The 24,655-nt window shown below is 35.2% G+C and overlaps 1 protein-coding gene across 3 annotated transcripts in view; it reads right to left on the bottom strand.

Annotated features, from left to right (window-relative positions):
* LOC138703205 (serine-rich adhesin for platelets) overlaps positions 1-24,655 on the bottom strand; it is a 1,304,023-nt gene that overhangs the window by 676,566 nt on the left and 602,802 nt on the right. Inside the window, exon 1 of one of the 3 annotated variants that reach the window (XM_069830908.1) lies at positions 8,327-8,404. The exons of 1 other annotated variant lie outside the window; for it this stretch is intronic. The gene's annotated coding sequence lies outside the window, so the exon portion shown is untranslated. Of the gene's footprint in view, positions 1-8,326; positions 8,405-24,655 lie in introns of those variants that run through there. One more of the 3 variants, XM_069830909.1, reaches the window with a different exon arrangement.

Genomic DNA, 24,655 nt, shown 5'->3' with positions numbered 1-24,655 from the left:
AAACTTACATTCTTATAATGCACTTATACTTCTCAGACAAATCTAAAAATTAACATGGATAAAGTTTTAATAAGTTCTCTTCCCTTTATCTATTGAATCAGTGCTGGTCATCCCTGTATATAGATCGACCAAACGGCATATAGCGCTCAGGCTCTCCTGAGCTCTAAAGCGCGCGCTTACGCCTATGGGCATCTTTTGACATGACTTATACCGTGACATTACAAAGTAACTATGTATGTTATGTACTGTAGCCTACCTTTGTTTGACAAAGAAAGTAATAAAATATGTCATTATTACTGTTTAAATGCGTCATGGGCTAGGGTAAAATTTTATTACAATTTACCGTTTTTAAATGTAATAGGTAACATTAAAATAAATAATTCTAACTATAAAGCTAAAAATTTTGGTAAAATCAGAGGTTTTTGAACTTAAAGTAGCCTGCAAATCACAGAAACCTGCAGAAAAGTATATTCTATTATCCATGTGCTAAAAAGGATAAATGTTCATCTCCCCTCTTGCTTAAAAAAGTCCCTTGTGCAGACACTTCGACTATGCGGACATTTTACTGACTGACCTCTCCAGCGACAACAAAATGAAACTTCAACGTGCTCATAATTTGTGTGTACGTTTTGTAAGCAATGTTCGTAAATATGATCATATTACCCCATCCCTGGAAGCAATAGGTTCACTTAAACTAGATAAGAAAAGAAATTTACATTCACTTCTCTTTCTCTTCGAAATCTTGAACTCTTCTATTCCTTCGTACCTGTCGTCTCGCTTCACTTACCTTTCTTCCCACCATAATCTGAACACACGCTCTCGTCATGAAACAATACTAACAATACCATCCCATCGCACCTCCTCATACTCATCATCTTTCACAATAGCCCTGCCAAGACTCTGGAATTCGCTACCTGCTAGCATCAGGGACTGTCGAAATAAAATTGAATTCAAACGAAAACTTACTAGGCACTTGGTCAGTAATTGATTACTTGTAAATAGTTTCTTTAATCTATGACAAAATATTTCAATATTCAGTAATTTCATCACTATACAATTTTGTTATTCTAGATTTAATTTGTAATTCAGTAAATATTAAATATTCTTTGTTTCTCTATGATAAATTATCTAGCTTTAATTATTCAGGTAATCTTTTCGTACTTTGATTTTATTGTAATTGTAAATTTAATACTAACTGTAATATTATTTGTAATTGTAATTGTAAATTTAATACTAATTGTAATTTTATTGTTGATATTGTAGTTGGAATCTCCTGGTAGAGGGGCAGAGAAGGCCTGACGGCCTTACCTCTACCAGGTTAAATAAATAAATACTAAATACTAAATACACCATGAAATCAGATTTATTTCTAAAATGTCGTACTGTATAGTAGTAAGACTTTAAAGAGAGGTTAAAAAGGTCTAAAACCATGACATTAACATTAAAATATATGTTATAAGATTATACATGAACACTACGTCATATATCACTAACAGTACAATTAAGAATTATACTTTACAATAAACAGGAGAAGTGACCACTATGGTAAGATCACAACTGACATAATTTCAAGCTAATTTTTTACTATAAATTCAAAAGAGAGAGATTATAGACCACTCTAGGTCGAATGCTGTGGTAATATTTCAATTACAATGTAGATGAAACGGATTTCATTCGTGTATTACCATTGAGAATTTTTTTGGAGTAAAATTTCAGTCCATACGATATTTTGAGAAAAGAAATGAAATCATAAACTAATTTCGGTATTTTTCTCTGTGCCAATACGATCTGAATATTAAATCAAATTTAAAGAATGTAAATCTGGAAATGAAAAGTATTAAAATTGTTTCATATAATGTATACGCAATGTGATATGTCCAATAAAAAAATTGCAATTTTTTAACTTTTGTGACTAAATAAGCAATATAAAATCAATTGCAAAGCCATATTAGCAGGATGTAAAGCATTACATCTACAAAAAAAAGAAGTAGTGAAATACGAAATTAAGCCTAGGTAATGTCAATGCCCAAATTAAGTTGGAAACATGACCTTTCAATATGAATGTGCGTGTGGAAGAGTTTTTTGTAGTCATTATCCATGATGTGGAGAACGATGGAGGAGAGTGTGAAATGGACAGACAGAATAAGAAATGAAGCTGTGTTGGAAAGAGCGGGTGAAGAAAGAATGATGCTGCAATTAATGAGGAAGAGAAAAAAAATTGGTTGCATCATTGGCTGAGAAGAAAATGCCTATTGAAGGAAGGAATTGTGAACGGAAGAAGAGTTCGGGGAAGAAGAAATCAGATGATATATATTTGGTTGTTTTGGGTAATATATTATTTCGTTAAGATGGAGTGATTCTAGCAATATCATTGAAAAAAGTCTATAAAACGAATTATGAATACACAACGATATTCGAAATATTGCGAAAAATTGAACACGTCCTCACAAAACTATTAGGTAATAGAGAAAATCGAACTTCAGATTTGAAACCACCGTATGTCAATTAACTAAAATCGCATATTTTCATTTTGTGAGCGACAAAAAGTTGAAATTTGTTGTACAGTGCCATCTTCAAATGGAGTGAAGGGGAGCATATTATATAGTTATCATCCTACGTCCAGAAAATGACGTTGTTGATGGCGATTGACAGTACCTATCATTACCTCCGAGCTCTATAATTAAACTTTCAACAGCAGTTTATTAGCAGAGTACATATAGTTATTTCTCTGTTTCTATTACTTTCCGAAATAGAGAAGATAAAATGAAATCCTAAATTAACATATACATATAGCTCTCAGTAATATCTAAGCAGTGAATTTATTTAATGTAACAAAAAGACAAACTCAAGTGAAGTTCGTAAAACAGAGTTTCCGGATGTAAGCAGTGTAACATCAGTAGCCTCACACTTCGATATTAATTTTGACATTTTCAAATTCAATGAAAAATATTGAACACAACACAACGAGAAAACGGCATTAACAGAATGGATTATACACAGAATACCCAGACAAACTTTGAACCACAAACCTAAACCTAAAGGTCAGGGGTTTTGGATCGGTCAGTTTGAGATAGAAATATCGACAGCGATGAAGATCTTACAGGTATCTTTTTTTAACTTAATAATGACGCCCATGATGACAACGATGTAAGAGTCCAAAGTCAAATTTCTGCATTAACTTGTTAACGTATCCGCATTTTCCGTCTCATCTTTATAAGAGTAAAAACAAAATTACTAAGGGGACACGAACTAATATGCTCTTCTGGAAAATGTATATTCTCTTGTAGGAATTAAATCAGGACCTTGACTGAAAACAAAAATTGAAACCTAAAATCAGGAATCAAAATTATAAACAAATTACAAATTGCTAACTGAATGACAAAATGTAACAAAAAATTGTAACAGTATTAACACGAGAGAAGAATTACAACTGTTAAATGGACGGAGTTACGCAATAACAGACCAACCGACAATTTGAAAAAAAATGGGATATTTGCAAAAAGCTGTTGATGGCAGGCTAATTAAACTCGGAAAAATCTGCATATCTGAATTTTTCTGCTATTTCTAAGCAAAAATTCGTTTATTGCATAAAATTCATTTATTTATTTTGGTTTGAAATATTACTTCAACTGCTGGTCTCTTATCAAAAATCGGTTAGCCTTGTTTGGTATTATTTGTGCTATTCTTGTAATAGTATGAATGTTATAATAATTCTTACATAAAATATTTTATTAAAAAAAAATACAGATTTATTTCAATGCCCAATACCTCGAAACTTGGCGCTTGGTCTCTTCTTGCGTAACTCCGTCCAAATAAGCCTCAATCTATAATTCCAACGAAAAGTTAGTTGTGAATCGCGCTAGGTTTAGACTGAAAGATCTCACTTGTAATGTGAAGCAGAACAAATCTTAAAGATCTGAACTCTGGCATAGAAAATTATAACCAATAATTTAATAAGTTTAATTTTTGCACTAATTTATCAAAATATCTCTTACTTCGTAATCTCAAACTAACCTATGTCGTCTCCCACGTGAGATCTTGGCTATAAATAAAATTTAAATTAAATATCACAACCTTGTAAATACCCCTCACTGAGTTTCTCGTTGATAGATCTACTTGAATTTTATCAGGCGGTACATCTCATCTGACGATATGTGAACAAATTATTGTTGCATACATCTCAAGTCTGATTAGTTAACTATGTTACTAGTCGGCGATGTACGCAAAGGATGGTGAAAGGAACTACCCACGCTACTCCATTATCTCCTGACTTAGTTGCTCGTGAGTGATTTCTTATTGGTGTCACTTAGAGCTAGGATTTATATGTAGTAAGAGTTAAGAATGACGCCGAGTATAGTTGAGTCGATGTGATGCCGGTTAAGAAAGTCCTACGCCTGGTTCACAAGACTCGAAATGCAAGAACAGAGAACTTAGTCACAAGGACTAGACAATGCACCTTTTAAATACCGCGCTGTTTTGTAAGTCGCGGTTAAGAGGATTAAAGACCCTTAGCGTTTACTAATGAAAGTACTGAATGACAAACATGGCAAGTATAAGGAGTGGGGGGCATGGTTTGCATGTTTATAAACTATACCGACTAAAAATATTAGCTTTTACTACATACGAATCCTAGCTCTGCTTATGAGGCTCTAAACAGTCATCGGATTGCTGACTAAACATACATGTAACTAGGCTTCGTATTCCAGCTACCTATAAACTGGAATGAGGTTGTCTGATTCGAAGTAGTGACGATACAGCGCAAGTACAAGTACGTTCGTATACAAAATAGTTACGCATCCCCTGCTCTCTTCCTCTAGAAAGTAAAAATTGGGACACAGTCATAGTGAGTAGTCTTATCGATCACAGCTCTTACTAGTCGTGTTATTTAAATAACTACAACTTTGTGGCTGATTGAAGGTTCATTGCAGAGGTAAAATGCCTTAAGTACGAGTAAGTTGTTCAAGCGTGTAATATTGCAGGGCATAGTTGAGGATATTTCTACTAATATTTTCACTGTCACTATAGACAACATTATATACACATTGTGTAAGATGAAAGTAAAAGTGACAAAAACAGTGCACTGCAATACCAAAAGGCGCAGAAAGTGTGTTGAACGTTATCCAAAAGAACCAGTACCATTAAAATCTGAAAATTATGAAGATATTAACTCGACGTTTAGCATGGATTTCTGAAGCATACCATGATGTTCAGTGCCAAGATCCCAATTAATAAATTAAATAATCTACAGTTTAGGGAATTTCTAGAAAAGTACATAGAAAATTAGTGGATTATCAGTGATGAGCGACATATGCAATATACTAATAAAACACGAAAAAAATATCAGACAATAAAAATATCTTGTACATAATGAATGCACCAATAATGTCATGTATTATTGAAATAATTTCAAGTGACATCCGCATGTGTTCAAGTTTCGTAACTTACGAACGCACGTTATTATTCACTGCAAAAATCAGGATGAAAATGAACATTACGGCTCAAGCATGTGTTTACTAGTATAGCTCCAGAATGTCGGGAGTTGACTGTACTCCACGAACACGCAGCAACAACGTGTTTGTTTATATCCTAATCAGTTGCATTACCTGTGTTCGGCGTACTATATATCCAATGTGTCTTTAACTTCAGTCTTTAGGTAGATGGAATACGGAGCCTACATATAACCTTGCAGATTATGTTTTAAAAAATGTGTCCATAAAAAACGATCCAATGAAATTAGTAACTCTTACATATATAAATTACTTACAAATTTATAACATAAACGTAAAATGCAGAACCATATTACAGAATGGGTGACCATACATTTGTCAAACTAGTTTCGAAAGAGATAGAAATGTGCGTTGTTTCAGGGTAAGAAGGAAAGACGATCTTCCAGTACGAATGTGAATTAACAGATGCCATAGGTATAGTTCATGGATGATCACGTGTTAAAGTGAAATATCAAATTTACATGCCTACGTACATGTTCCTCGCGAGATAATATGGGTACGCTTTTCTATGGTCCCTAATGAGGCAGAGTCTTAAGACAAGAACAAAAACTGAAAACTTAGAAAAGAAAACTATCGGATGCATAAAACTTGACAAAATCGGAAATATCACAATTAAGAATTAATTTAAAATTTTCAATTTCAATGACAAGTACAGAAAAATAAAACCTAATGGGAAGAATATAAACAAAACAGAAGGTAAAGAATTGTCAAAATGTATTGAAACTTTAAGCCCAAGTGCGGAGAAATGTGGGTAGCTCTGGCTTGAGACTGAAGTTGTTTAAATAAAATTCCATAAGAGCGGGTCTAAACTTTCGACGTTCACGCCTAAATTAATTGTTCACAATTTGGTAATGTAAATTGTACAGTGCAATAAATTTGCAACTAAAAGGGAAGGTAATATTAAAAGAATGAAAGATCGTATGTTTACATCGAAAGATATAAATGTGATTTACATCAAGTTAGGAAGTAGAAGGGCTATCTAATTCTAATAGGGATGAGCAGTCTTTATAAGTATACTCCATGACATCGATTATGTTTATGATGATTTAGTATCTCGTATTTCGTAAAAATGAAATCTCAATTAATGCGTGTTACCTCTGCTATGATATGCCTAATCAGATGTGGGCCTGAAATCGAATTTGAAGCAATACATATCTTAGAAATGAAGACTACAATTTTTTTTCATAAAATGCGATGCAACTAAATCATATACATGTGATGAGAATCATAAACTGTTCACTGTAATATTAAGTGTAAAATACAAAAAATTGAAAACTAAGGTCAAGGACATATTAACAGAATGGAATATTACAGACTTGTCAGCCTGACTTAAAAAAAAAAGATAGATATAGCATGTGGGCTGACTCAAGTTAGGATGGAAAGAGGATCTTTCAATTGTATTATGAATGTGACTGATGTTATCGATATAGTCCATGATTATGTTTAACATGTATCTCGTATTTCATAAGAATGAAATCTCAAATTAACGTCTATGACCTCTCCTACGATAATCAAATCTGAGCCTGAAATCGAATTTAAAGTAATGAATAATAATCAAATCTTAAAAACTATTATTAAAATGTTTTCACGAAACACGATGTAATTAAATCACCAACATTAGATTTATAAATTGTTCACAAATTTCTATTATGAGAGGTAAAATATAATTAGAGTATTGAAAACTGTAGGTCAAGGATATATTAATAGAATGTGTAGAACTATCACATATTAGTCGAACATACTTCAATAGAGATAGATACACATGGTAAAAACATAAATTTAGTCACTCATTTAGATATTCATAACTTCATTGGATAGAACACTTATTTATTTTGCTAATAATTGTAACATAAAATATAATATAAACAGAAAAACTTTAGCTCGCCCCTGAGAGAGTAGAACTCGTACTCAGGGGCGGATTCGTGAATTGAAATTAAGAAGTATGTAATACAACTTGTCTTAAGAATATATAAATTTAAATTTTTCAATTTTTATAAAATCCATATATAACTTTTTAAATTTAACACTAGAACTATAAGAGTTGACAAGATTAGGATATTTAAATATAAATTTGTTATATATTCTTGGGCCTAAATTACTACTATGATTAAATACTGCAGCAGTGTTGCATTTTGGTTCAAATAATCTTAAAGAATTCATATCTTTTGTTTCGTAACTATGAGAATACAATTCAAAATTATTTCGATTTTTATGTATATTGAACTGAGAACTGTAATAAGATTATTAAAACAAAATTTTTTCTTATTAACATTAGAAAATGAAATTATAAGTCGTCTTAGGCAACTCAATTCATGGTCATGAATGTTCCTCTTTGAGTACTATATGTAGTTGCCTAAAGTGGGATAGATGGTATCGATATAGTCCATCATAATGATGATTATGATGTAGAACATTACACCGCAGAGCTTAAATTCAAATTTTATCTTTAACTGACATAAATGTCACGTTATACTATTCTACGAAGTTCTAACAGCAAACGTAACCATGTTTTACAGATAAAATTCTTCAAATATAAATAAAACGCATTGATATACAGTAATTTTAATAAACGCATATAATTTATTACTCGAATTTTATTATATGTATTTAATAATTACTGTTAAACGGGTTCTCAACACAAACATTTTTAATTGAGAGATAGATGGAATTATGGAAGATGTAGGCGTAAAGACGATATCTGCAGTCGCACTAGGCTGAAGACAGCAAGTTATCTACAATAAGGTAGTATCGGTAGAGACATCCAATGTGAGGAAGACTACACTACATGCGTACACCAAGCTAGAGAACAAAGTGCTTACACAAGATCCAGTGCGTGAGGGTGGAACACTCCGCGTCACTCTGATCACTACCACCGACTCGACTCAGAGCAGCCTCATCTCGGCACTGAGCCCTCTGTCATGGACCAGGCGCTAAAATCCGCGCAGACTGCCATGCGCACCAAGTCACTCCCGAGCCCACCCGTCTCTGTATACTTGACCTAAAAACCCCAGGCACACACTCTCAGCATAAGCATTCATAGCATCTCATTCTACGTACGTGCGTGCGTACATGCCATCTTTATATATACACATATTTCTGTATAACGGCTGGTTCCATATATATGAGAAAAAGAAAGTTAATCGATTCCAGGCAGTGTGTGTGACATCATCATACACCCGGTAGTTCTCGATAATCTGCTGGTTTCCTGTTATTGCCTCTGGAAAAAATACCGCGGTTTGAAATCCTATAGAGAGTAATGGAGTATTAAGCAAAATAACTCTTATACAGGTGTATCATAGTTATGAGTACAAACTGCAAGGATGAGTACAGAACAATGAAACAACGTTGAAAGTTTAACTAAACATAGGTCCCGAAACCACCAGTTTTCGAAATCTGTGGAATTTTATATCTCGTCAGTACGGCCTATAGGTGCTCTGGGCTTCGATATGGACTGCAGGAAGAGAACTTTAAACATTTTGCACTCAATATGACCACGGCTACTGAAAAAGTAGGCATCAGCACATTTCCTCATCGACAATCGTACACGTTCGAATATTCTTGCATGTCTCCAATGCGCTGACAACCATTGCCAATGCATTCCCACAGAGCTAGAATAATTAAAAATAATATATAAATAAAATATATTTTAAAAATCCAGAGGATTGAAATCGGGGGGCCGGGGAGGCCACGGTGTTGTAAGCGACTGTCGATACACCTGTTCTGTTGTATAATCTTGTGCATAAGAACAGTCGGATGTTCAAAAGAAAGTGAGCCTGTACTCCGCTATGTAAGTACCAGAGCAGCTGCATTTCCCAAAGAGGCGAATCATCCAGAAGGTCACGCAGTTCATGTTGGAAAAATAAATGGAAGTTCTCACGACTATTAAGTCTGACTGGTTAAGAAATTAGATTGAAAATGTACGAGGTGTATTCGGTTGGCGGCCACAGTGATGACATATCCCGGAAAATGTTTGTTTCTGGAACTGTGTTTATTGGGACATTTTTGCTTTGTTTTATTGTGTCGTAGTCACCCCTGCGGTTTGTATCTATAGACTAATTGTGGAAAACCCGGTACTAGGCTTGAATCGGAAAATGAATAACTGTGGGCCCTATAAAATAAATTTACTGCTTAAAAGAAACTATACTGTAAGTTCACAGGGCTAACGGCTTCGAAGCTGGGTACCTGGTTCTAATGAAGTGCATAGGTAGCAATATAAACATGGGGGCATGAGATAGTTACTCTGCCTGCCATAATAAATTCACTTCAATTAAATTCCCCAATGTAAAAAAAATTACAAAATTAAAAAAAAAGATAAATAAAAATCAATAAGGACAGAAATCTATGTCCATGCTTGCCATTACATCGTTTTCAAGTCTTCACAACAGATTTCACAAAGACAGAGGCTGCAGAGACGTCAGGTAGAGAAGAAAGAAAAAATAGACTTGTATATTCCACCGTGTCCTGAAAATTAACATATCTAACGTTTCGGAACTACATCAGGGGAAAGAGGTATGGTCAGACGGGTTGCCTACTCTGTTGGCTCATTATGTCTGGATACTCCAAGCAAGTACACTTGTTATGAAGTACGTGCACTTCCATTTCCCTCTCATTATAAGTACACGTGTATATCCGTTTCCAGTACAATGTCAGATGTCTCCATAATTTATCTCTATTTCCGTTAAACACTTATTTATGGTATTTCTTTACGATTTTATTCGAGTCTTCATAGCTCTTTGAAATATGTATTCAAAATTATTAACTCGGTGTACTGTACACCACAATTATTATTTTATGAAGTCCGTAATAATCGCTTGCAAGTCTTGGCACACCGTTAAGTAATAAGTTAGATAACTTGATAACAGTGCGGCACCCTTCCTCAGAAGTCAAAAATAAGATTTAGCAGTATTCCGTGTACGGCCAAATTTAGAAACAGGGATATTCCGTGTATGATAAAATTTAGAAATAGCAGTATTCTGAGTACGGCCAAATTTAGAATTAGCTGTATTCCGTGTAGGGCCAAATATAGAATTAGCAGTATTCCGTGTATGGCTAAATTTAGAAATAGTAGTATTCCGTGTACAGCCAAATTTAGAAATAGCAGTATTCCGTGTAGCGCCAAATTTAGAACTAGCAGTATACACATTACAATGTCTTTCTTTCTGAAAAAGACAATCTCATTTTTGCTCAAATCTACACATTTCCACAAAAGTGCGTCATCCCGTATATTACGTACATCTGCAAATATCGCTACACAAAACGCTATGGGCCAGTGAGACATAGGATGATTGACAAGATTAGTTCAATGAAGAAAAAAAAGCCATTACTCCATTGGGAATTGAACCCGCATCACAATATTTTGTATTAATTAAAACCTAAAATTGCATTTAAAAATCACCCTATATCAATGAAAGAGGTCTTTACAGTAAATGATTATGTGGTGGTAGTGGTGGTAGTAGTGGTAGTGATGGTAGTGGTGGTGGTGGTGGCGGTAGTGGTGGTGGTGGTAGTAGTAGTAGTCTTTGATAATTTTGATACCTCGATATTCTCGATACTTGGGAGTATCGAGAGAAATCGATAGTTTTGCAAAGGGATTCGGTAGGCCTACATTTTAGCTTTTAAGGGGTTCCCTTTTTTCTTATTTTGTTTTCTTTCTTTCTTACTTCCCCCCCCCATCTATTTCAGCGACAGATTAGACTTTCACTATGCCACAGTTTATGGGGTCACATGATATATCCACTTATATTCCGCGTTTTATAGAAATATGTTGTCTGTTCCACTATTCAAGAAACTTTTAGCCTATAACAGTAGCCTGAAATATAATCCTCACTCCTGGTAAACCGAAAATTCAACAGGACCAATCGTGACGTTGTGAATTCCCCCATTATTGTGCTTAAGATGAATTCATAGGAATCAGACATATTGTAAGAGATTTAGACCCTAATATTGCTACCATCCACACATAATGGCTCCGGCAGGTAAGCTGTAAGACGTGTGAATGAACTCCAGATATCTAACTAGTGCTGGTCATCGGAGTGACTACTACCGCGGAGGAATCGGAGAATAAAGCTCTCCACCGGTGATCTCCGGTACTATCGTAGGTGGAACAGGGAACATACGGAGGAATGCGATGGTTCGGAGCGAAGCGAAGTTGGAGGACGTAGAGCTCAAGGACGACCGGCGCGTACAGACTGAGGGTAGTTGTGAGTGGAATAAAGTGGCATGAAAATTCTTTAATTTAGTTTAAGATAATAATAAAGTCGCACGCTGTGAACTTTGTTGGCGAATTTACTCTAAGGGTGGCGGTACTTCGAATTTGTAAGACCATTTGAAGCGATCGCACAATCGCGAACTTGAAGAAAGTTAGTAAGTAAATTTAACTGTTCAAAACACTTTTGAACTCTTTTAAAAAGCGTGTTTACTTTGATTTATATAAAAAAGTTCTAATAAATAATTTCGTAGTTTTGTGTGCAGAGTAATATTGCGAATGAAAAACTGAAAAGCAGAAGAATTTCAGCATATTGATCCAGCATATTGTTACGAGATGAAACACTAAACTTCAGTGATGAGCCGCTTACTTGAAATGAAATATGAGTTGGTGATTGTTTTGCCAGAAAAGCCAAACGCTCCTAGGACGCTAACAGGTCCATATTTGGAAATCTCTATGGCGTGGACCAGATTAGATAGATCTTCTGAGTAGGTATAAATTTTAAAATGTAGGTTTGTAAGTGTTGAGGCTAACATTAAGAGCCGCTGTTGTGGTACTCGTACTTGCTGTCAAAAATAAATTATTAACATTCAGATACACATTGACGGTTAATTAGTGATATCGTTTTCGTAGTTTTAAAATTACGCAAAACATATGATAAGATTTTTTAACTGCTTTAGTGCTATTGTTCCAAAGATCCACGTGTAGAAAAAAGTCTTGAAATTTCTATAAAACGTAACTTTCAAGGCAACAAAAAATCATACATAACTTATATGGAATATTTAAAAGGCAACTTGAATTATTAGATTAAAATATTGAGTTTCATTCTGAAACTAAAGAAAATTGTGGTAATAATATAATTACAACTATCCTTAAGTTGATATCCGCTTATATTTTTTATTACAGAGGAAGAGTGACGCGTTTTAGAAGAGACAATTCAAATACTGACATCCTTTAACACAATGATCACAATCTTGTCTGGTGAAGAATCTTAATAAATTATTTTGGACAGTAAACTTTAACCCATTGATACCATACGTTTCTTTTGTTCCATTCTGAAACTCCCTTAATATATTTTACGTTAAACTAAACCGATTAGAATAATAATTGACAAAAACTGTTTGTGAATAAACGAGTGTTTTCAGGAAAATTATAAATGTTTATATTTGCGGCTGAAAAGATTTACTTCTGCGTTAGTTTTCAGTTAATTTTAATGTTATTAATTTGATCAATGACATAAAACTAATATGCCTTTCCACATATATTATGAATTTCAAAACTGGAAAATCAGCTAACATAGTAGGCTACTTCAAGCAAAACAAAAAAAAAAAAAAAAGAGCCGGAGAGAGAGAGAGGTAAATAAAAAAGAGAAAACAAACAACAAAAATTACACACTTATTTTAAAAGATACGCAGACGTCAGCGGACTCCAATCGCTAACTGATCCGATTAAAGGAATGCTCAGCGGAAAGTGTATGTCTGCGCCACAGCACATATACAACCTGCGCGACATCAATCGGAGATAATCGGAGGTCTCCGATTGAAAATGCAAAAACAACCGCTCCGGAGAAAATCTAATCATGAGCAGCACTATATCTAACTAAAATTCGCAAGGTCCGTTATTCACCAGAAATTTACTGAAACTTTGGAATTCCTTACATGCTTCTTAAATAAAACGTCATTAATGAGGTACGAAATAAATTAGTAAAGTGTATAAAATTCCAAAGTCTTTAAAATATATATATATATTTTTTTTATTTTATTTTCTCAGTTTTCCCTTTTAAAGCTGTAGTATCGAGTATCGAATATCGAAACTCTAAAACACGTATCGGTATCGAGGCATTGTGGTATCTCTAATAATGGTGGTGATGATGATGATTATTATGATAGTCTAATAATAATAATAATAATAATAATAATAATGATAATAATAATAATCGTGTAAAATAGGGTTCAATGAACTTGGAAATTCAATAATAATAATAATAATAATAATAATAATAATAATAATAATAATAGTAATAATAATAATAGTAATAATAATAATAATCATCATCATCATCGAGTAAAATAGGGTTCAATAGTCTTGGAAATTCAATAATAATAATAATAATAATAATAATAATAATAAAATGTCATTTAGTAACACTCGTTTTTGTGCTTGGCGATACCACGACATTATGACGTATTTCATACAGAACTTGCTGCCATATGATACGTCACGCTTTGCACTCTCTAGAGTTTACGTCACAAAAAACTGGTCACCGAGAAGCTCTGTTTACAGCTTGTAAGGAAGAACGCAATTTCTTAGATCCGCAGGAATCCGAGATCAAAGAGGCTGCACGATTGACTCTACACAGACCGCCCAGCGAGTGATGTCATGTCCACGAGAGACCAGATCCCTTAAGACGGGCTGCTCAAGTCTTCGCTCGCTGCTTGCAGCTTTCTGACGGAAAGCACTTCTAAGGGCATCGAAATTATCCACAACGGTTAAGATGCAGCTCTGTGCGGTCGTGTATTCAAATACAAACTTGAGAATTTGAACTTTTTCTCATTAATGAGACTAAGGGCTTGTATAAATCTGAGACAGGCAATGAAATTTACCTGTAGTTAAGCCGAACATAACACTTTTTGTTGTATACACACTAATCCAAGAACAATTTCTAAGATCAAATCTTATTGGCGAATTTTCTCGCTTCAAGCTGTATATAGAACTTAGTTTAACAAGAGTAAAATAATTCTTTAACAAGATCAGGTAGATTGTTATTAGAAGAGCAAAATTCGCTCCATCGCCGTGGATCGAACCCGAGTCCTGGGTTCTACATACCAAGCGCTCTAACCATTGAGCTACGCCGAAGTTCAATCTACAGCACCGGATCGAATCCCTCTCCTCTAGTGTTTTCCCTTCGTGACCTTACTCCATGTTCGACATATATATTTACATACGAGCCGTTGAGAGCAGAAGTGGTGTAAGTCAAGAATGGGTAATGAGGGTTAAAGTAAACATTCTGTAAAATACAGCGCAAAGTAGCAATTAATATTCAATTTATTTAACCTATTAGTAGTCACTGGATAGCATGAAGGACATATTAATTGCTACTTTGCGCTGTGTTTCACAGAATTTTTACTTTAAACCTCATTACCCAATTTTGACTTACACCACTTCTGCTCTGAACGGCTCATATGTATATTGAGTCAACTGGCATTATACAAGGAGCGCACTCAATTGAGTGACTTGGTGGCCGGGATTCCACTATATGCACTGTTGGGCGAAGAATCTACGTAAAGATTAATTTTTGGACCTACAGAATATATCTGTTATGGTAACAATCGCTATTAGAAGAGAAAAATTCGCTCCGTGCCGATCCCGGGTCCTTAGTTCTACGTACCAAGCGCTCTAACCATTGAGCTACGCCGAAGTTCAATCCACAGCACCGGATCGAATCCGTCTCCTCTAGTGTGGAGTAGAAGAGTTCGGGGCAGAAGAAGATATCATATAGACGACATTAAGATATATGGATCACATGAGGAGACAAAGAGGAAGGCAGAAAATAGGAAAAACTGGAGAATGCTGGATTTGCAGTGAAAGACCTATCCTTGGGCAAAACACTAGGAATGAATGCATGAATGAATGAAACTTGTATGTAAATTAAACAGTATAAACAAAAAGAGTTCTATCTACGTATGTAATTTATTTTATCGTAAAAATCTATATTTTGCACATTGTTACAAAATTACTGAAGTCATGTAACGATAAATTTCGCTCACGTTCCACCTTCAATCTCTTGCCACGCCCAAGTACAAGAATGTATCTATACATACCCAGAGTAAAATATGTAAATAAACATGTGTTTTACGAATCGGTATTCAGATTTAAGCTCGATTTTACAGTTCAAGAGCTTCGGTACAATTTGTTAATGATGCTTTCTTATACTGTATTGTAGGGCTGGGCATCAGGAGCGGAACTAGACTCTGAACGGGGAAGCTTAATATTCATCAGTCTCGGAATCAACGCTGCGTGATGTTCGGCGGGGAAGAAAGGGGATGAAGAGAAATCATATGGCTCCCCGTGAGGGAGTAGAATCCGCTCTTACTGCCCAGCCCTGCTGTATTGAATAGCATACTTACGTAGTCCGCCGTGACGTCATCTAGAAGTAAAATATCATGACAACGCGAAGCAAGCATACCGAGTACATGCGCGAATCTACTGTAATATTTAATAAAATACAAAACATATAGTACATATGAAAGTAGATTTAATAACTATATTCAACAGTAACTTTTTAACAAAGTAGATTTGTAACAAAGATGCTCCTGTATCCCTTTGAAATAATTTAAACTTCTTTAGTTCTGACGCTTTTCAGTGTTCCTTTACAGTTCGACACACATTATTTAATTTTTAAATTTATCATTTAATTAATCAGTTCGTGTAAACAATTTACTAAGTAATGAGTTAAAAATGAAAATGTTGTCCTCTTATCTAATGTTCCGCATATTGTTTTACCAAGGCCTGTGTCTCCTTGTACAGACGCCCCCGTTAGACATTGTCCAGCGCATCGATTTTACACGTCGGATGCGTGTAGTGAATTCAAGTGGAATCCGTGGTGGACAATGACGATGCTAGGACCGGTCTTCTTTGAGTACTGTAGTCTCCATACTACAACTTCTCCAGCCATTACCACCAATGCAATAACAGCAAGAGTGATACATCAGCTGTGTGGATCGTCAATCTGTTGACCGTAAAAACGAAACACGATTGCATTTGAAACAACGAAAAACTTTGTATTCGTCAACGGATGATGAACACATGGATATTAAAGATTACGTCACTCATGACAGTAGACACGGTGGTGATAATCATGGTGATACGAGAATTTACTAACGTTAATTACTATGGAAATGTTGGTAGTGACGTTCATGATGATGATAATGGTGGTAATTGTCGTGATGATAGCTGTTAATAACGGTGGTGGTGGTGGTGGTGGGTTATTTTACGACGCTGTGTCAACATCTAGGTTATTTAGCGTCTGTATGATATGAAGGTTATAATGCCGGTGACATGAGTCCGGGGTTCAGCACCGAAAGTTACCCAGCATTTGCTCGTATTGGGCTGAGGGAAAACCTCGGAAAAAACCTCAACCACGTAACTTGCCCCGACCGGGATTCGAACCCGGGCCACCTGGTTTCGCAGCCAGACGCGCTGACCGTTACTCCACAGTTGTGGACGGTGGTGGTGGTGGTGGTGGTGGTGGTGATGATGATGATGATGATGATGATGATAGCAGCAGCAGAGGTAATAGTAGAAGCAGTTTACTATGACAGTCACGAAGCTCAATACGTAGGGAATATGCATCCATATATAGTTGCTAACCACTAAGATCGCCATTATCGCCTCATCACATACAATGTGAAACAGTACCGGCACAGTCTATTGTTCCTAGTACCTTCATCAACTCAAACTTCGTGACTGTATATACCAGACTATGGTAGAAAGTAGAAATGAGTTTTTAACTGCACAATTGTAGAGACTATTTCGTTTATATGACGTCATTCCATTTTCGACCAATGAAGTGTAATGAAATTTTTAATTCCAACCAATCACAGTCAGACTTTGCGATAATTTTTGCAGCTTGATTTATCGCTATCAATTTATCGCATGGTCGTTCTTTTGTTTAGTCGTTGTCGCCAACTGTTTCCCCGTAAATTGATGATCATGAATACATTAAGATGCAACTACACGGTTAAACTTTTCTTTCAACTTTAAAGCAATGAATGCAAGACTGATATTTAATATTAATTAATATATTTACGCAGTGAAGACCACGTTCAAAACGGCGCACCATGTAGACACAAAATCTTTATGCATCTTAATTGAACGTGCCTTTTAAACTTTATTCTATTCTTCCCAGATTGCACGCATACGCGATTGGAATATTGAACTGTGTAGATACAGCTTTAGTTCCGTTACACACTACAGCGAGAATGCGTTTGTCGAGCTATAAAAATGCTTTCGTGTAGCACTCACTGTAAGTAACGGTCGAAACAAGGCACAGCTGACATTGGTCCTGCTTCCTATAAAATTGTAGCCTATAACATTTGTATTGAAACTAAACAATTAATAGACGTTCAAATTTATGTAACATAATCGCATATCAAACTCAAAGACCTTGCATAGTAATAATGTTTTTGATCAAACTGCCTTTCGTATGGCGTAATAAAATTCGTGTTTTAATTAGGCCTATCTATACAGCGATGGCTTCACTGTGTAGCAACATGTCTCGCTGTGAATACCTAAGCATTGGTATATAGCTGTCACCACTGTTACTGTTAAATTAAATTATGATTTCAGCAGATAATGAAAATGTATTTGTTATAATAATAAGAGAAAAGTGCAGTACATGTAATTGACAATGTTAAACCTGTATTTCGCTTTTCGCAATTGGCATTACTGAATAATAACATCGAATTTCTTTATTGCAATAATCGATATTCATCTACGAGTATTTCAACTTCACAATGTCTGAATAAGTTAAGTATTCGTTAATATACAATTATTAATATTTTGTGATCGAATTTTAGGGACATATTATTTAAATTTTTATTTTATTCACGAAATAGTCCTAATAAATGCCACTCGAGGTCTGTGATTTCCCAGATAAATCCACTCGCTTCGCTCGTGGATTTATCGGCAGATCTCAGACCTCTCGTGACATTACTACAGATAATTTAGCGTCAAAATTTGTGGTCGAGAAGTGGCCGACGCATTTGGCTCACAACTCTATCGGCAATGGGGTTTTCTTACAAACTCAAAAAAGAAGCAATGTTATGGCTTTCATCGTCCTTTAAAACCTATCACCCTCGTCCGGATTTGACTCCGAGAAACTCGGATCTAACGACCAGAATGGTAGCAGTAATAACATAGTCTAGTATATACAGTCACGAAGCTCAATACGTAGGGAATATGCATCCATAGATAGTTGCTAACCACTAGGATCGCTACTATAGCCTCAACACAGACAATGCGAAATAGTACCGGCACAGTCTATTGTTCCTAGTACCCTCAACAACTCAAGGTTCGTAGTCACTAGACTGTGGTAATAATTTAAGCCCAAGAATATGTAACAAATTTATATTTAAATATCCTACTGTTGTCAATTCTAATAGTTATAGTATTAAATTAAAAAAGTTATGTATGGATTTTATAAATAATGAAAAACTGTAAATTTAAATTTATATATTCTTATTGTGTAGTAGATACAAGACAAATATTGTATTATATACTTCTTAATTTAAATTCAGAAAATCACCCCTGGGCACGAATTCTACGCTTTCATGGGTGAGCTGAAGTTTTATCTGTTTATATTAGGCCATATTTTATTTTACAATTATATTATTAGCAAAAATAAATACATTTACATTTACATCGAGTACTACGTTATTGTAGTGACAGCCGTGCGATGGTGGCGGTAGGAATGATAGCCGTGCTAATATTATCATTGTTACAATTGAAACAATGGTTGAATGTCGTAAACATATGTTTAATAAAGACAATTTTAGGGGCCGCGGTACTGATAGGCATGGTGTTGGTGGTCATTATACAGTTGTCAAAAGAAAAAGTGGCCGCTCTCTAGAAACTAAGTTTCTTTCGGGTATCTCCGCTACAATTCGAGACAGGCGATGTTATATATTGTTGGATCACTATTGTGATATGTGCCAATTATTGCAAAAAGCATTACCTCTGAAGTGATAATTGATAAAGAATCTTCACTATGTGTCGGTATATCTTAAACTCAACAGCGTTTTCAGAAATTCAATATTTACATTATTAAAAGACACATTTTTTAGAGCTATCCAATCCGATAAAAATCACATAACTGTAGTACGAGTACAGCTACGAATGGGGTGTAAACATGCTACCCTCAGTACTAAAACCACTGATTGATTAAAAGTTTCAATACACAATAGAGAAGGGAAATTAATGTGATGTGATGTACATTATTCTCCTGTCTATCGCTTGTAACTCGAACGTACCAACCCTTTCGAATGGCAATGCTAAAACAATTGCCATATACTGCCCCTCCTTCGGTCGGTCCACTTTCAATTTGTTCCCCCAAAATGGGATATATATATATATATGTGATATGTGAAAAGCCTGAAATCCCGTAAGGGCAACGGCCTCCTACAGGAGTGCAGGGTGAGTTTAAGATCTACTACACAGGCCAGTCCAAGAGAGCTTACACTATACTTACAAATTAAACACATAAACAAACTATATAAGCTAAACACGAAAAACTGTACAGACTAAAGACTATATATCTGTAGACACACACACACACACACAGGGTATAAGGGATATAAGTGCCATTATTTTAACTGGTGATTATTAATGTCATAAGGAACAAAAAATGGCCTCACAATTTTTTTCTAATTGCAATAGCCTATTTAACTAATTATTAAAGTTTATGATGAAGATATTATAGTCGCGACGTTGTTATTCCCGGCGTGACTCCTCCTCTTTGCTTACGTCTTAGGAAGTGAAGGCTCTATAAAGTCTAGGTTGGTAGTATCGTTCGCCATTTTTGTTCTTTCGTTGCCGAGCTACCATACGAGGAATCTATTTGCCACACCGTTAAACATTATCATCTCGTAGCTCCTATGATAATAAATCAAACGCACTGTAATTCAGCAAATAATTGAGAGGCAAATAACGTCTTCGTGTGCTTTTCGCGAACGCCAACGAAAGAACCAAAATGGCGGGCGATTATATTAAGTATTTATCGAGCCTTAAGAAATGAATAACGTCTTCACCAGCGAATCACAAGACGCACACGTTTAAATGTAGCCGACCTGCAACGCGATTGGCTGCCGGAAATTAGAGCGACGGGACTATAATAATAAGATTGGTCAAGGAAAGCAGGCGATAAGACAATTAAATATACTCCTATGGAATGACAAGGTAACAAGGAAAACTAAGATAAGTATATATAAAACTATAACAGAAAGTATATGTGCATATGGATCTGAAGCTTGGGAAATGACAGGATGAAGAAGAAATTGTTGGCTCTAGAAATGGATTACTGGCGCCGTAGCTGTCAAATTTCGATGATGGACCACATTAGGAATCAGGATGTCCGAAATATAATGCAGGTATCAGGAGGTATCTTACAATCAGTGGAAACTAAACGCCTGATACGGTATGGGCATCTCCAGAGAATGTCACCCGACCGCTGTCTTAATAAGGTCTTTAACTGGACTCTCCCGGAAAAAAAAAGAGAAGAGGAAGGCCAATGAAAAAATGGAGCAAGGAGATTCAGGAGGATATGGTCTGCAGGATATGTGCGATTGGCAAAACTGGAGTACCTGGAAGTTAAGAAGCGGGAGACGGCGACAGCCATAAAATTACTCGCAATACATACAGACGTGGACAAATTATTAACAAAATTGAAGATTTTTATGATAATTCTATTTACAAAATTTGACTTTTCAGTTTAGGCTACAGCTGACAATTTTGCATATTTCTATCATTACAGTAGATAGAAATATGCAAAAATGTCAAATGTAGGCTATTCTAAATAGAAGAGTCAAATTTTGTAAATAATATATAATAAAATCTTCAGTTTTGCTAATAATTTGTAAATATGTAAAAATGTCAACTGCAGTCTAAAGTGAAGAGTCAAATTTTGTAAAATTATATAATAAAAATCTTCAGTTTTGCTAATAATTTGTGAATATACAAAAATATCAATTGTAGTCTAAATTGAAGAGTAAAATTTTGTAAAAGTATACAATACAAATCTTCAATTATTCTAATAATTCGGATATACGCAAAGATGTCAACTGTAGTCTAAATTGAAGAATCATATTTTGTAAAAATATATAAAAATCTCCAATTTTGCTAATAATTTGTCCACGTCTGTACATTAAAGTTTACAATATTAAGCGTTTGGCAACGTTGTTGGGTGGGGAGGAGAATGTGTCCAGGTACACAGGACAGTTGAAGCGGGGACAGACATACCGATACAAAATAGATGCCCTGTTCCAATGCAGGGGCGGGTCAGGCCAACTACTGTTTACATAAAACGCACAGCAAATACAAACTCTCAATCTCATTAATAGAACACTATGACAAATTTCCATTTTTTAACAATAGCGCTCCATTTTTTATTGTATGTCTAAAAATAAACAATAATGGTTTACTACTCAAATTCACATGAACGTTTTTTCTAATGCAAAATTTTAATCTCTCCCGCTTCCGTAAAGCAGTATCATTTTTAAAGAAACTTAAAGTTTGCAGTTTGTCATATTTTAGAACATGACACTTGACGAAAAATCATCTCTTACAGATAAACCATTCGTAAGTGATTGTCTAAGTTCAGTTTGTATTCGTATCAATACGAACTCGTTAAATTACATTTGAAAATTGTACATACCGATTTATATCAGATTTTCCACGTGTCCGCCGTCGTTGAAGTCCACGATTTTCGAAACGGGGTAAGAGAATCCCAGTTTCTAATAATCGTTCAGAAACTGCCACAAAAGTTCGCCGATTAGATAACCTTCTTTGCGGAAAACGTTGACGGTACATCCTTCTTGCCGCACTTGAATTACAATGACTTTTTCCATAAATTATTAACATATTATGATACTCCTGAACTTTGAGTGAATACCTACTGTATATTAAACTGCCATCAGCTCGGCAGGAGACCTATGGACTAATTTTACTAACGATATAAGCAGTATAACGCAAATAAAATAATAAAAGAATTTTTTTCTGGAAAAACTACAAAGTTTTGACCCTATGTTGTATGGTCAATTTTTTTTCTTGTAGACCGTCCCCGACGACTGTGAAAAGGATGGCACTTATACCCCTTACACCCTATATACAGTATATAGAGAATGTTTCACAATCCAGACCAAATTTAGGGGGAATAGTTGAATAGGCCAAGACAAACGTCTTTCTGCCTGACAATGTGGAGACAGCGGCTCGTATTTATCCAGCTATGCAAAGGAAATCATATTAGTAAACAATTGGTAAAGAAAATAGTGAAACTTTACTAATTCTTAAATAAGGCTACAATTGTTCAAATGGTATTCCCAAGAAACTATAGTCCCGTCGCTCTAATTTCCGGCAGCCAATCACGTTGCAGGTCGGTTACATTTAAACGTGTGCGTCTTTTGATTCGCTGATGAAGATGTTAAGCATTTCCCAAGGCTGGATAAATACCGTAATTTCACACAACTATGGTCCTAAGCCACAACTATGGTCCAAACACACGCACTCACGAAAACAGTGATATCTCAGTTCCTAGTGACAGTTAGTGACTATTTAAATACTAAAGCATAGAGCATAGATATAGTAATATTGTGAGGATTATGAAACGTATCCTGTCTGCCATGTTTTGTCGCTAGTCAACTGTCAATTGGAGTTAGGTTTTGCATGTTACCTCGTCCACTGGAAACTTTCTCTGCCATCAGTTACCACAACAAGAATTTCTGTGTTCTTGATGGTCTATATGACAGGTAATTTAGTATTTACATACATTTAATGAATATTTTTACAGTTGCATATGTATTTTCATATTTATTGGAAGAATAATAAAGAATGGTACTTGGAGTTCAACTATGGTCCTATCATTTTTGTGGACCAGAGTTGTGTTCCGACTTTTGGTTTCGGTTCTTACATTACAGAATGTTTTTATAGCTTCTGATGGTGCCACCTAATAAAATTTTTCGTAGAAAGTTGGCAGGAAGGTCCTATAAGCCATATGATGACAGAAGTATGCTGCATGAAAATAAACTAAACTCACCTGATCGACAATGGTTCTTCTTGTCTTCAGAAAAAAGTATTCGTGCATTCGTCGAACATGCTATATCCATGTCCAATCTTGGATTTCTGATAACGTTATTCTACTTCTGGTGTAATGTGAAAATGTACCTGGATAGCTAAGACCGCAAAGTACCAGCATTCACTAAGAATCTACCTGGAAGACGTTGGGAAAAATGCTTTTCAGAACGTCACAAGAATGAATTATCACAGGTTTTGCAGTCTCCAAATGTGACCGATCTGATGCAACTACTAAACAGAACTTGTTTTCGAAATTGAAATACCATTGGCGGCAAATACTTGACGAGTGAAAAGGGACACCAGATGGAAGAAGCATGCCAACAGATTCCAAAAATGTATTTCCTCCATTGTTAAATAAGCTCTGGAATAAAGTTACTGTATTCCGATATCGCAAGCAAATTTGCAGTTGGATTCAGGAAAGTTGCAATCTTTCCTCTTTGTGCAGTTGAAGTTATAGGAAGTGTGCCATCATGTTCTGATCCTAACGTCAGAAACCCAGAAGGAAGTGCTGTTTCAGACACATTCATAAAATATATAGAAATGACAACGAATCAAGCAATAGAACAAGGAACATCATAAAGAGGAGAATGAAGAAAATTGATGTTGAGTCAGGTAAAAGTATTTCAGCAGCAGATATTGAAAATTTTGCATTACCATCTACCTCCAAAATTGCAATTTGCTCAAGCAGAAACAAAGGTTATTGCAAGGGGAAGGCAGTAGAGAGTTCTGCCGTGAAAGATGAAGCTGGATATTCCTTGGCATCAGATCTTCATTGAACTTGTCAGACATTGAAGAGACACCCGAAGATACTTCAAACCATCCTTAAAAGATATTAAATGATCTATCAGTAAGCCAAAGTAGCGAAGTACGAAAAGGAAGCTTTTCCATGTGCCTGAACTTGAAGGTCTATGGAGTTAAACAAAAAATTAACCAACTGATTACGTATCTGTTTGAGAATGTTTGATTTTGATTAAGAATGGTTGTCTTAATTTTTTTTTTGGTTTTATATTGATTTCATTATTTGATACAATTTAAAATTAAGAAATAAATAATTTTTCTCACTGTCTTCTGCAAAATCTGTATGTTATATAAAAAATTA

Source organism: Periplaneta americana, chromosome 7 (genome assembly GCF_040183065.1).
Source record: "Periplaneta americana isolate PAMFEO1 chromosome 7, P.americana_PAMFEO1_priV1, whole genome shotgun sequence".
Classification (NCBI taxonomy): domain Eukaryota; kingdom Metazoa; phylum Arthropoda; class Insecta; order Blattodea; family Blattidae; genus Periplaneta; species Periplaneta americana.
This window is presented reverse-complemented; position numbering and strand designations above follow the sequence as displayed.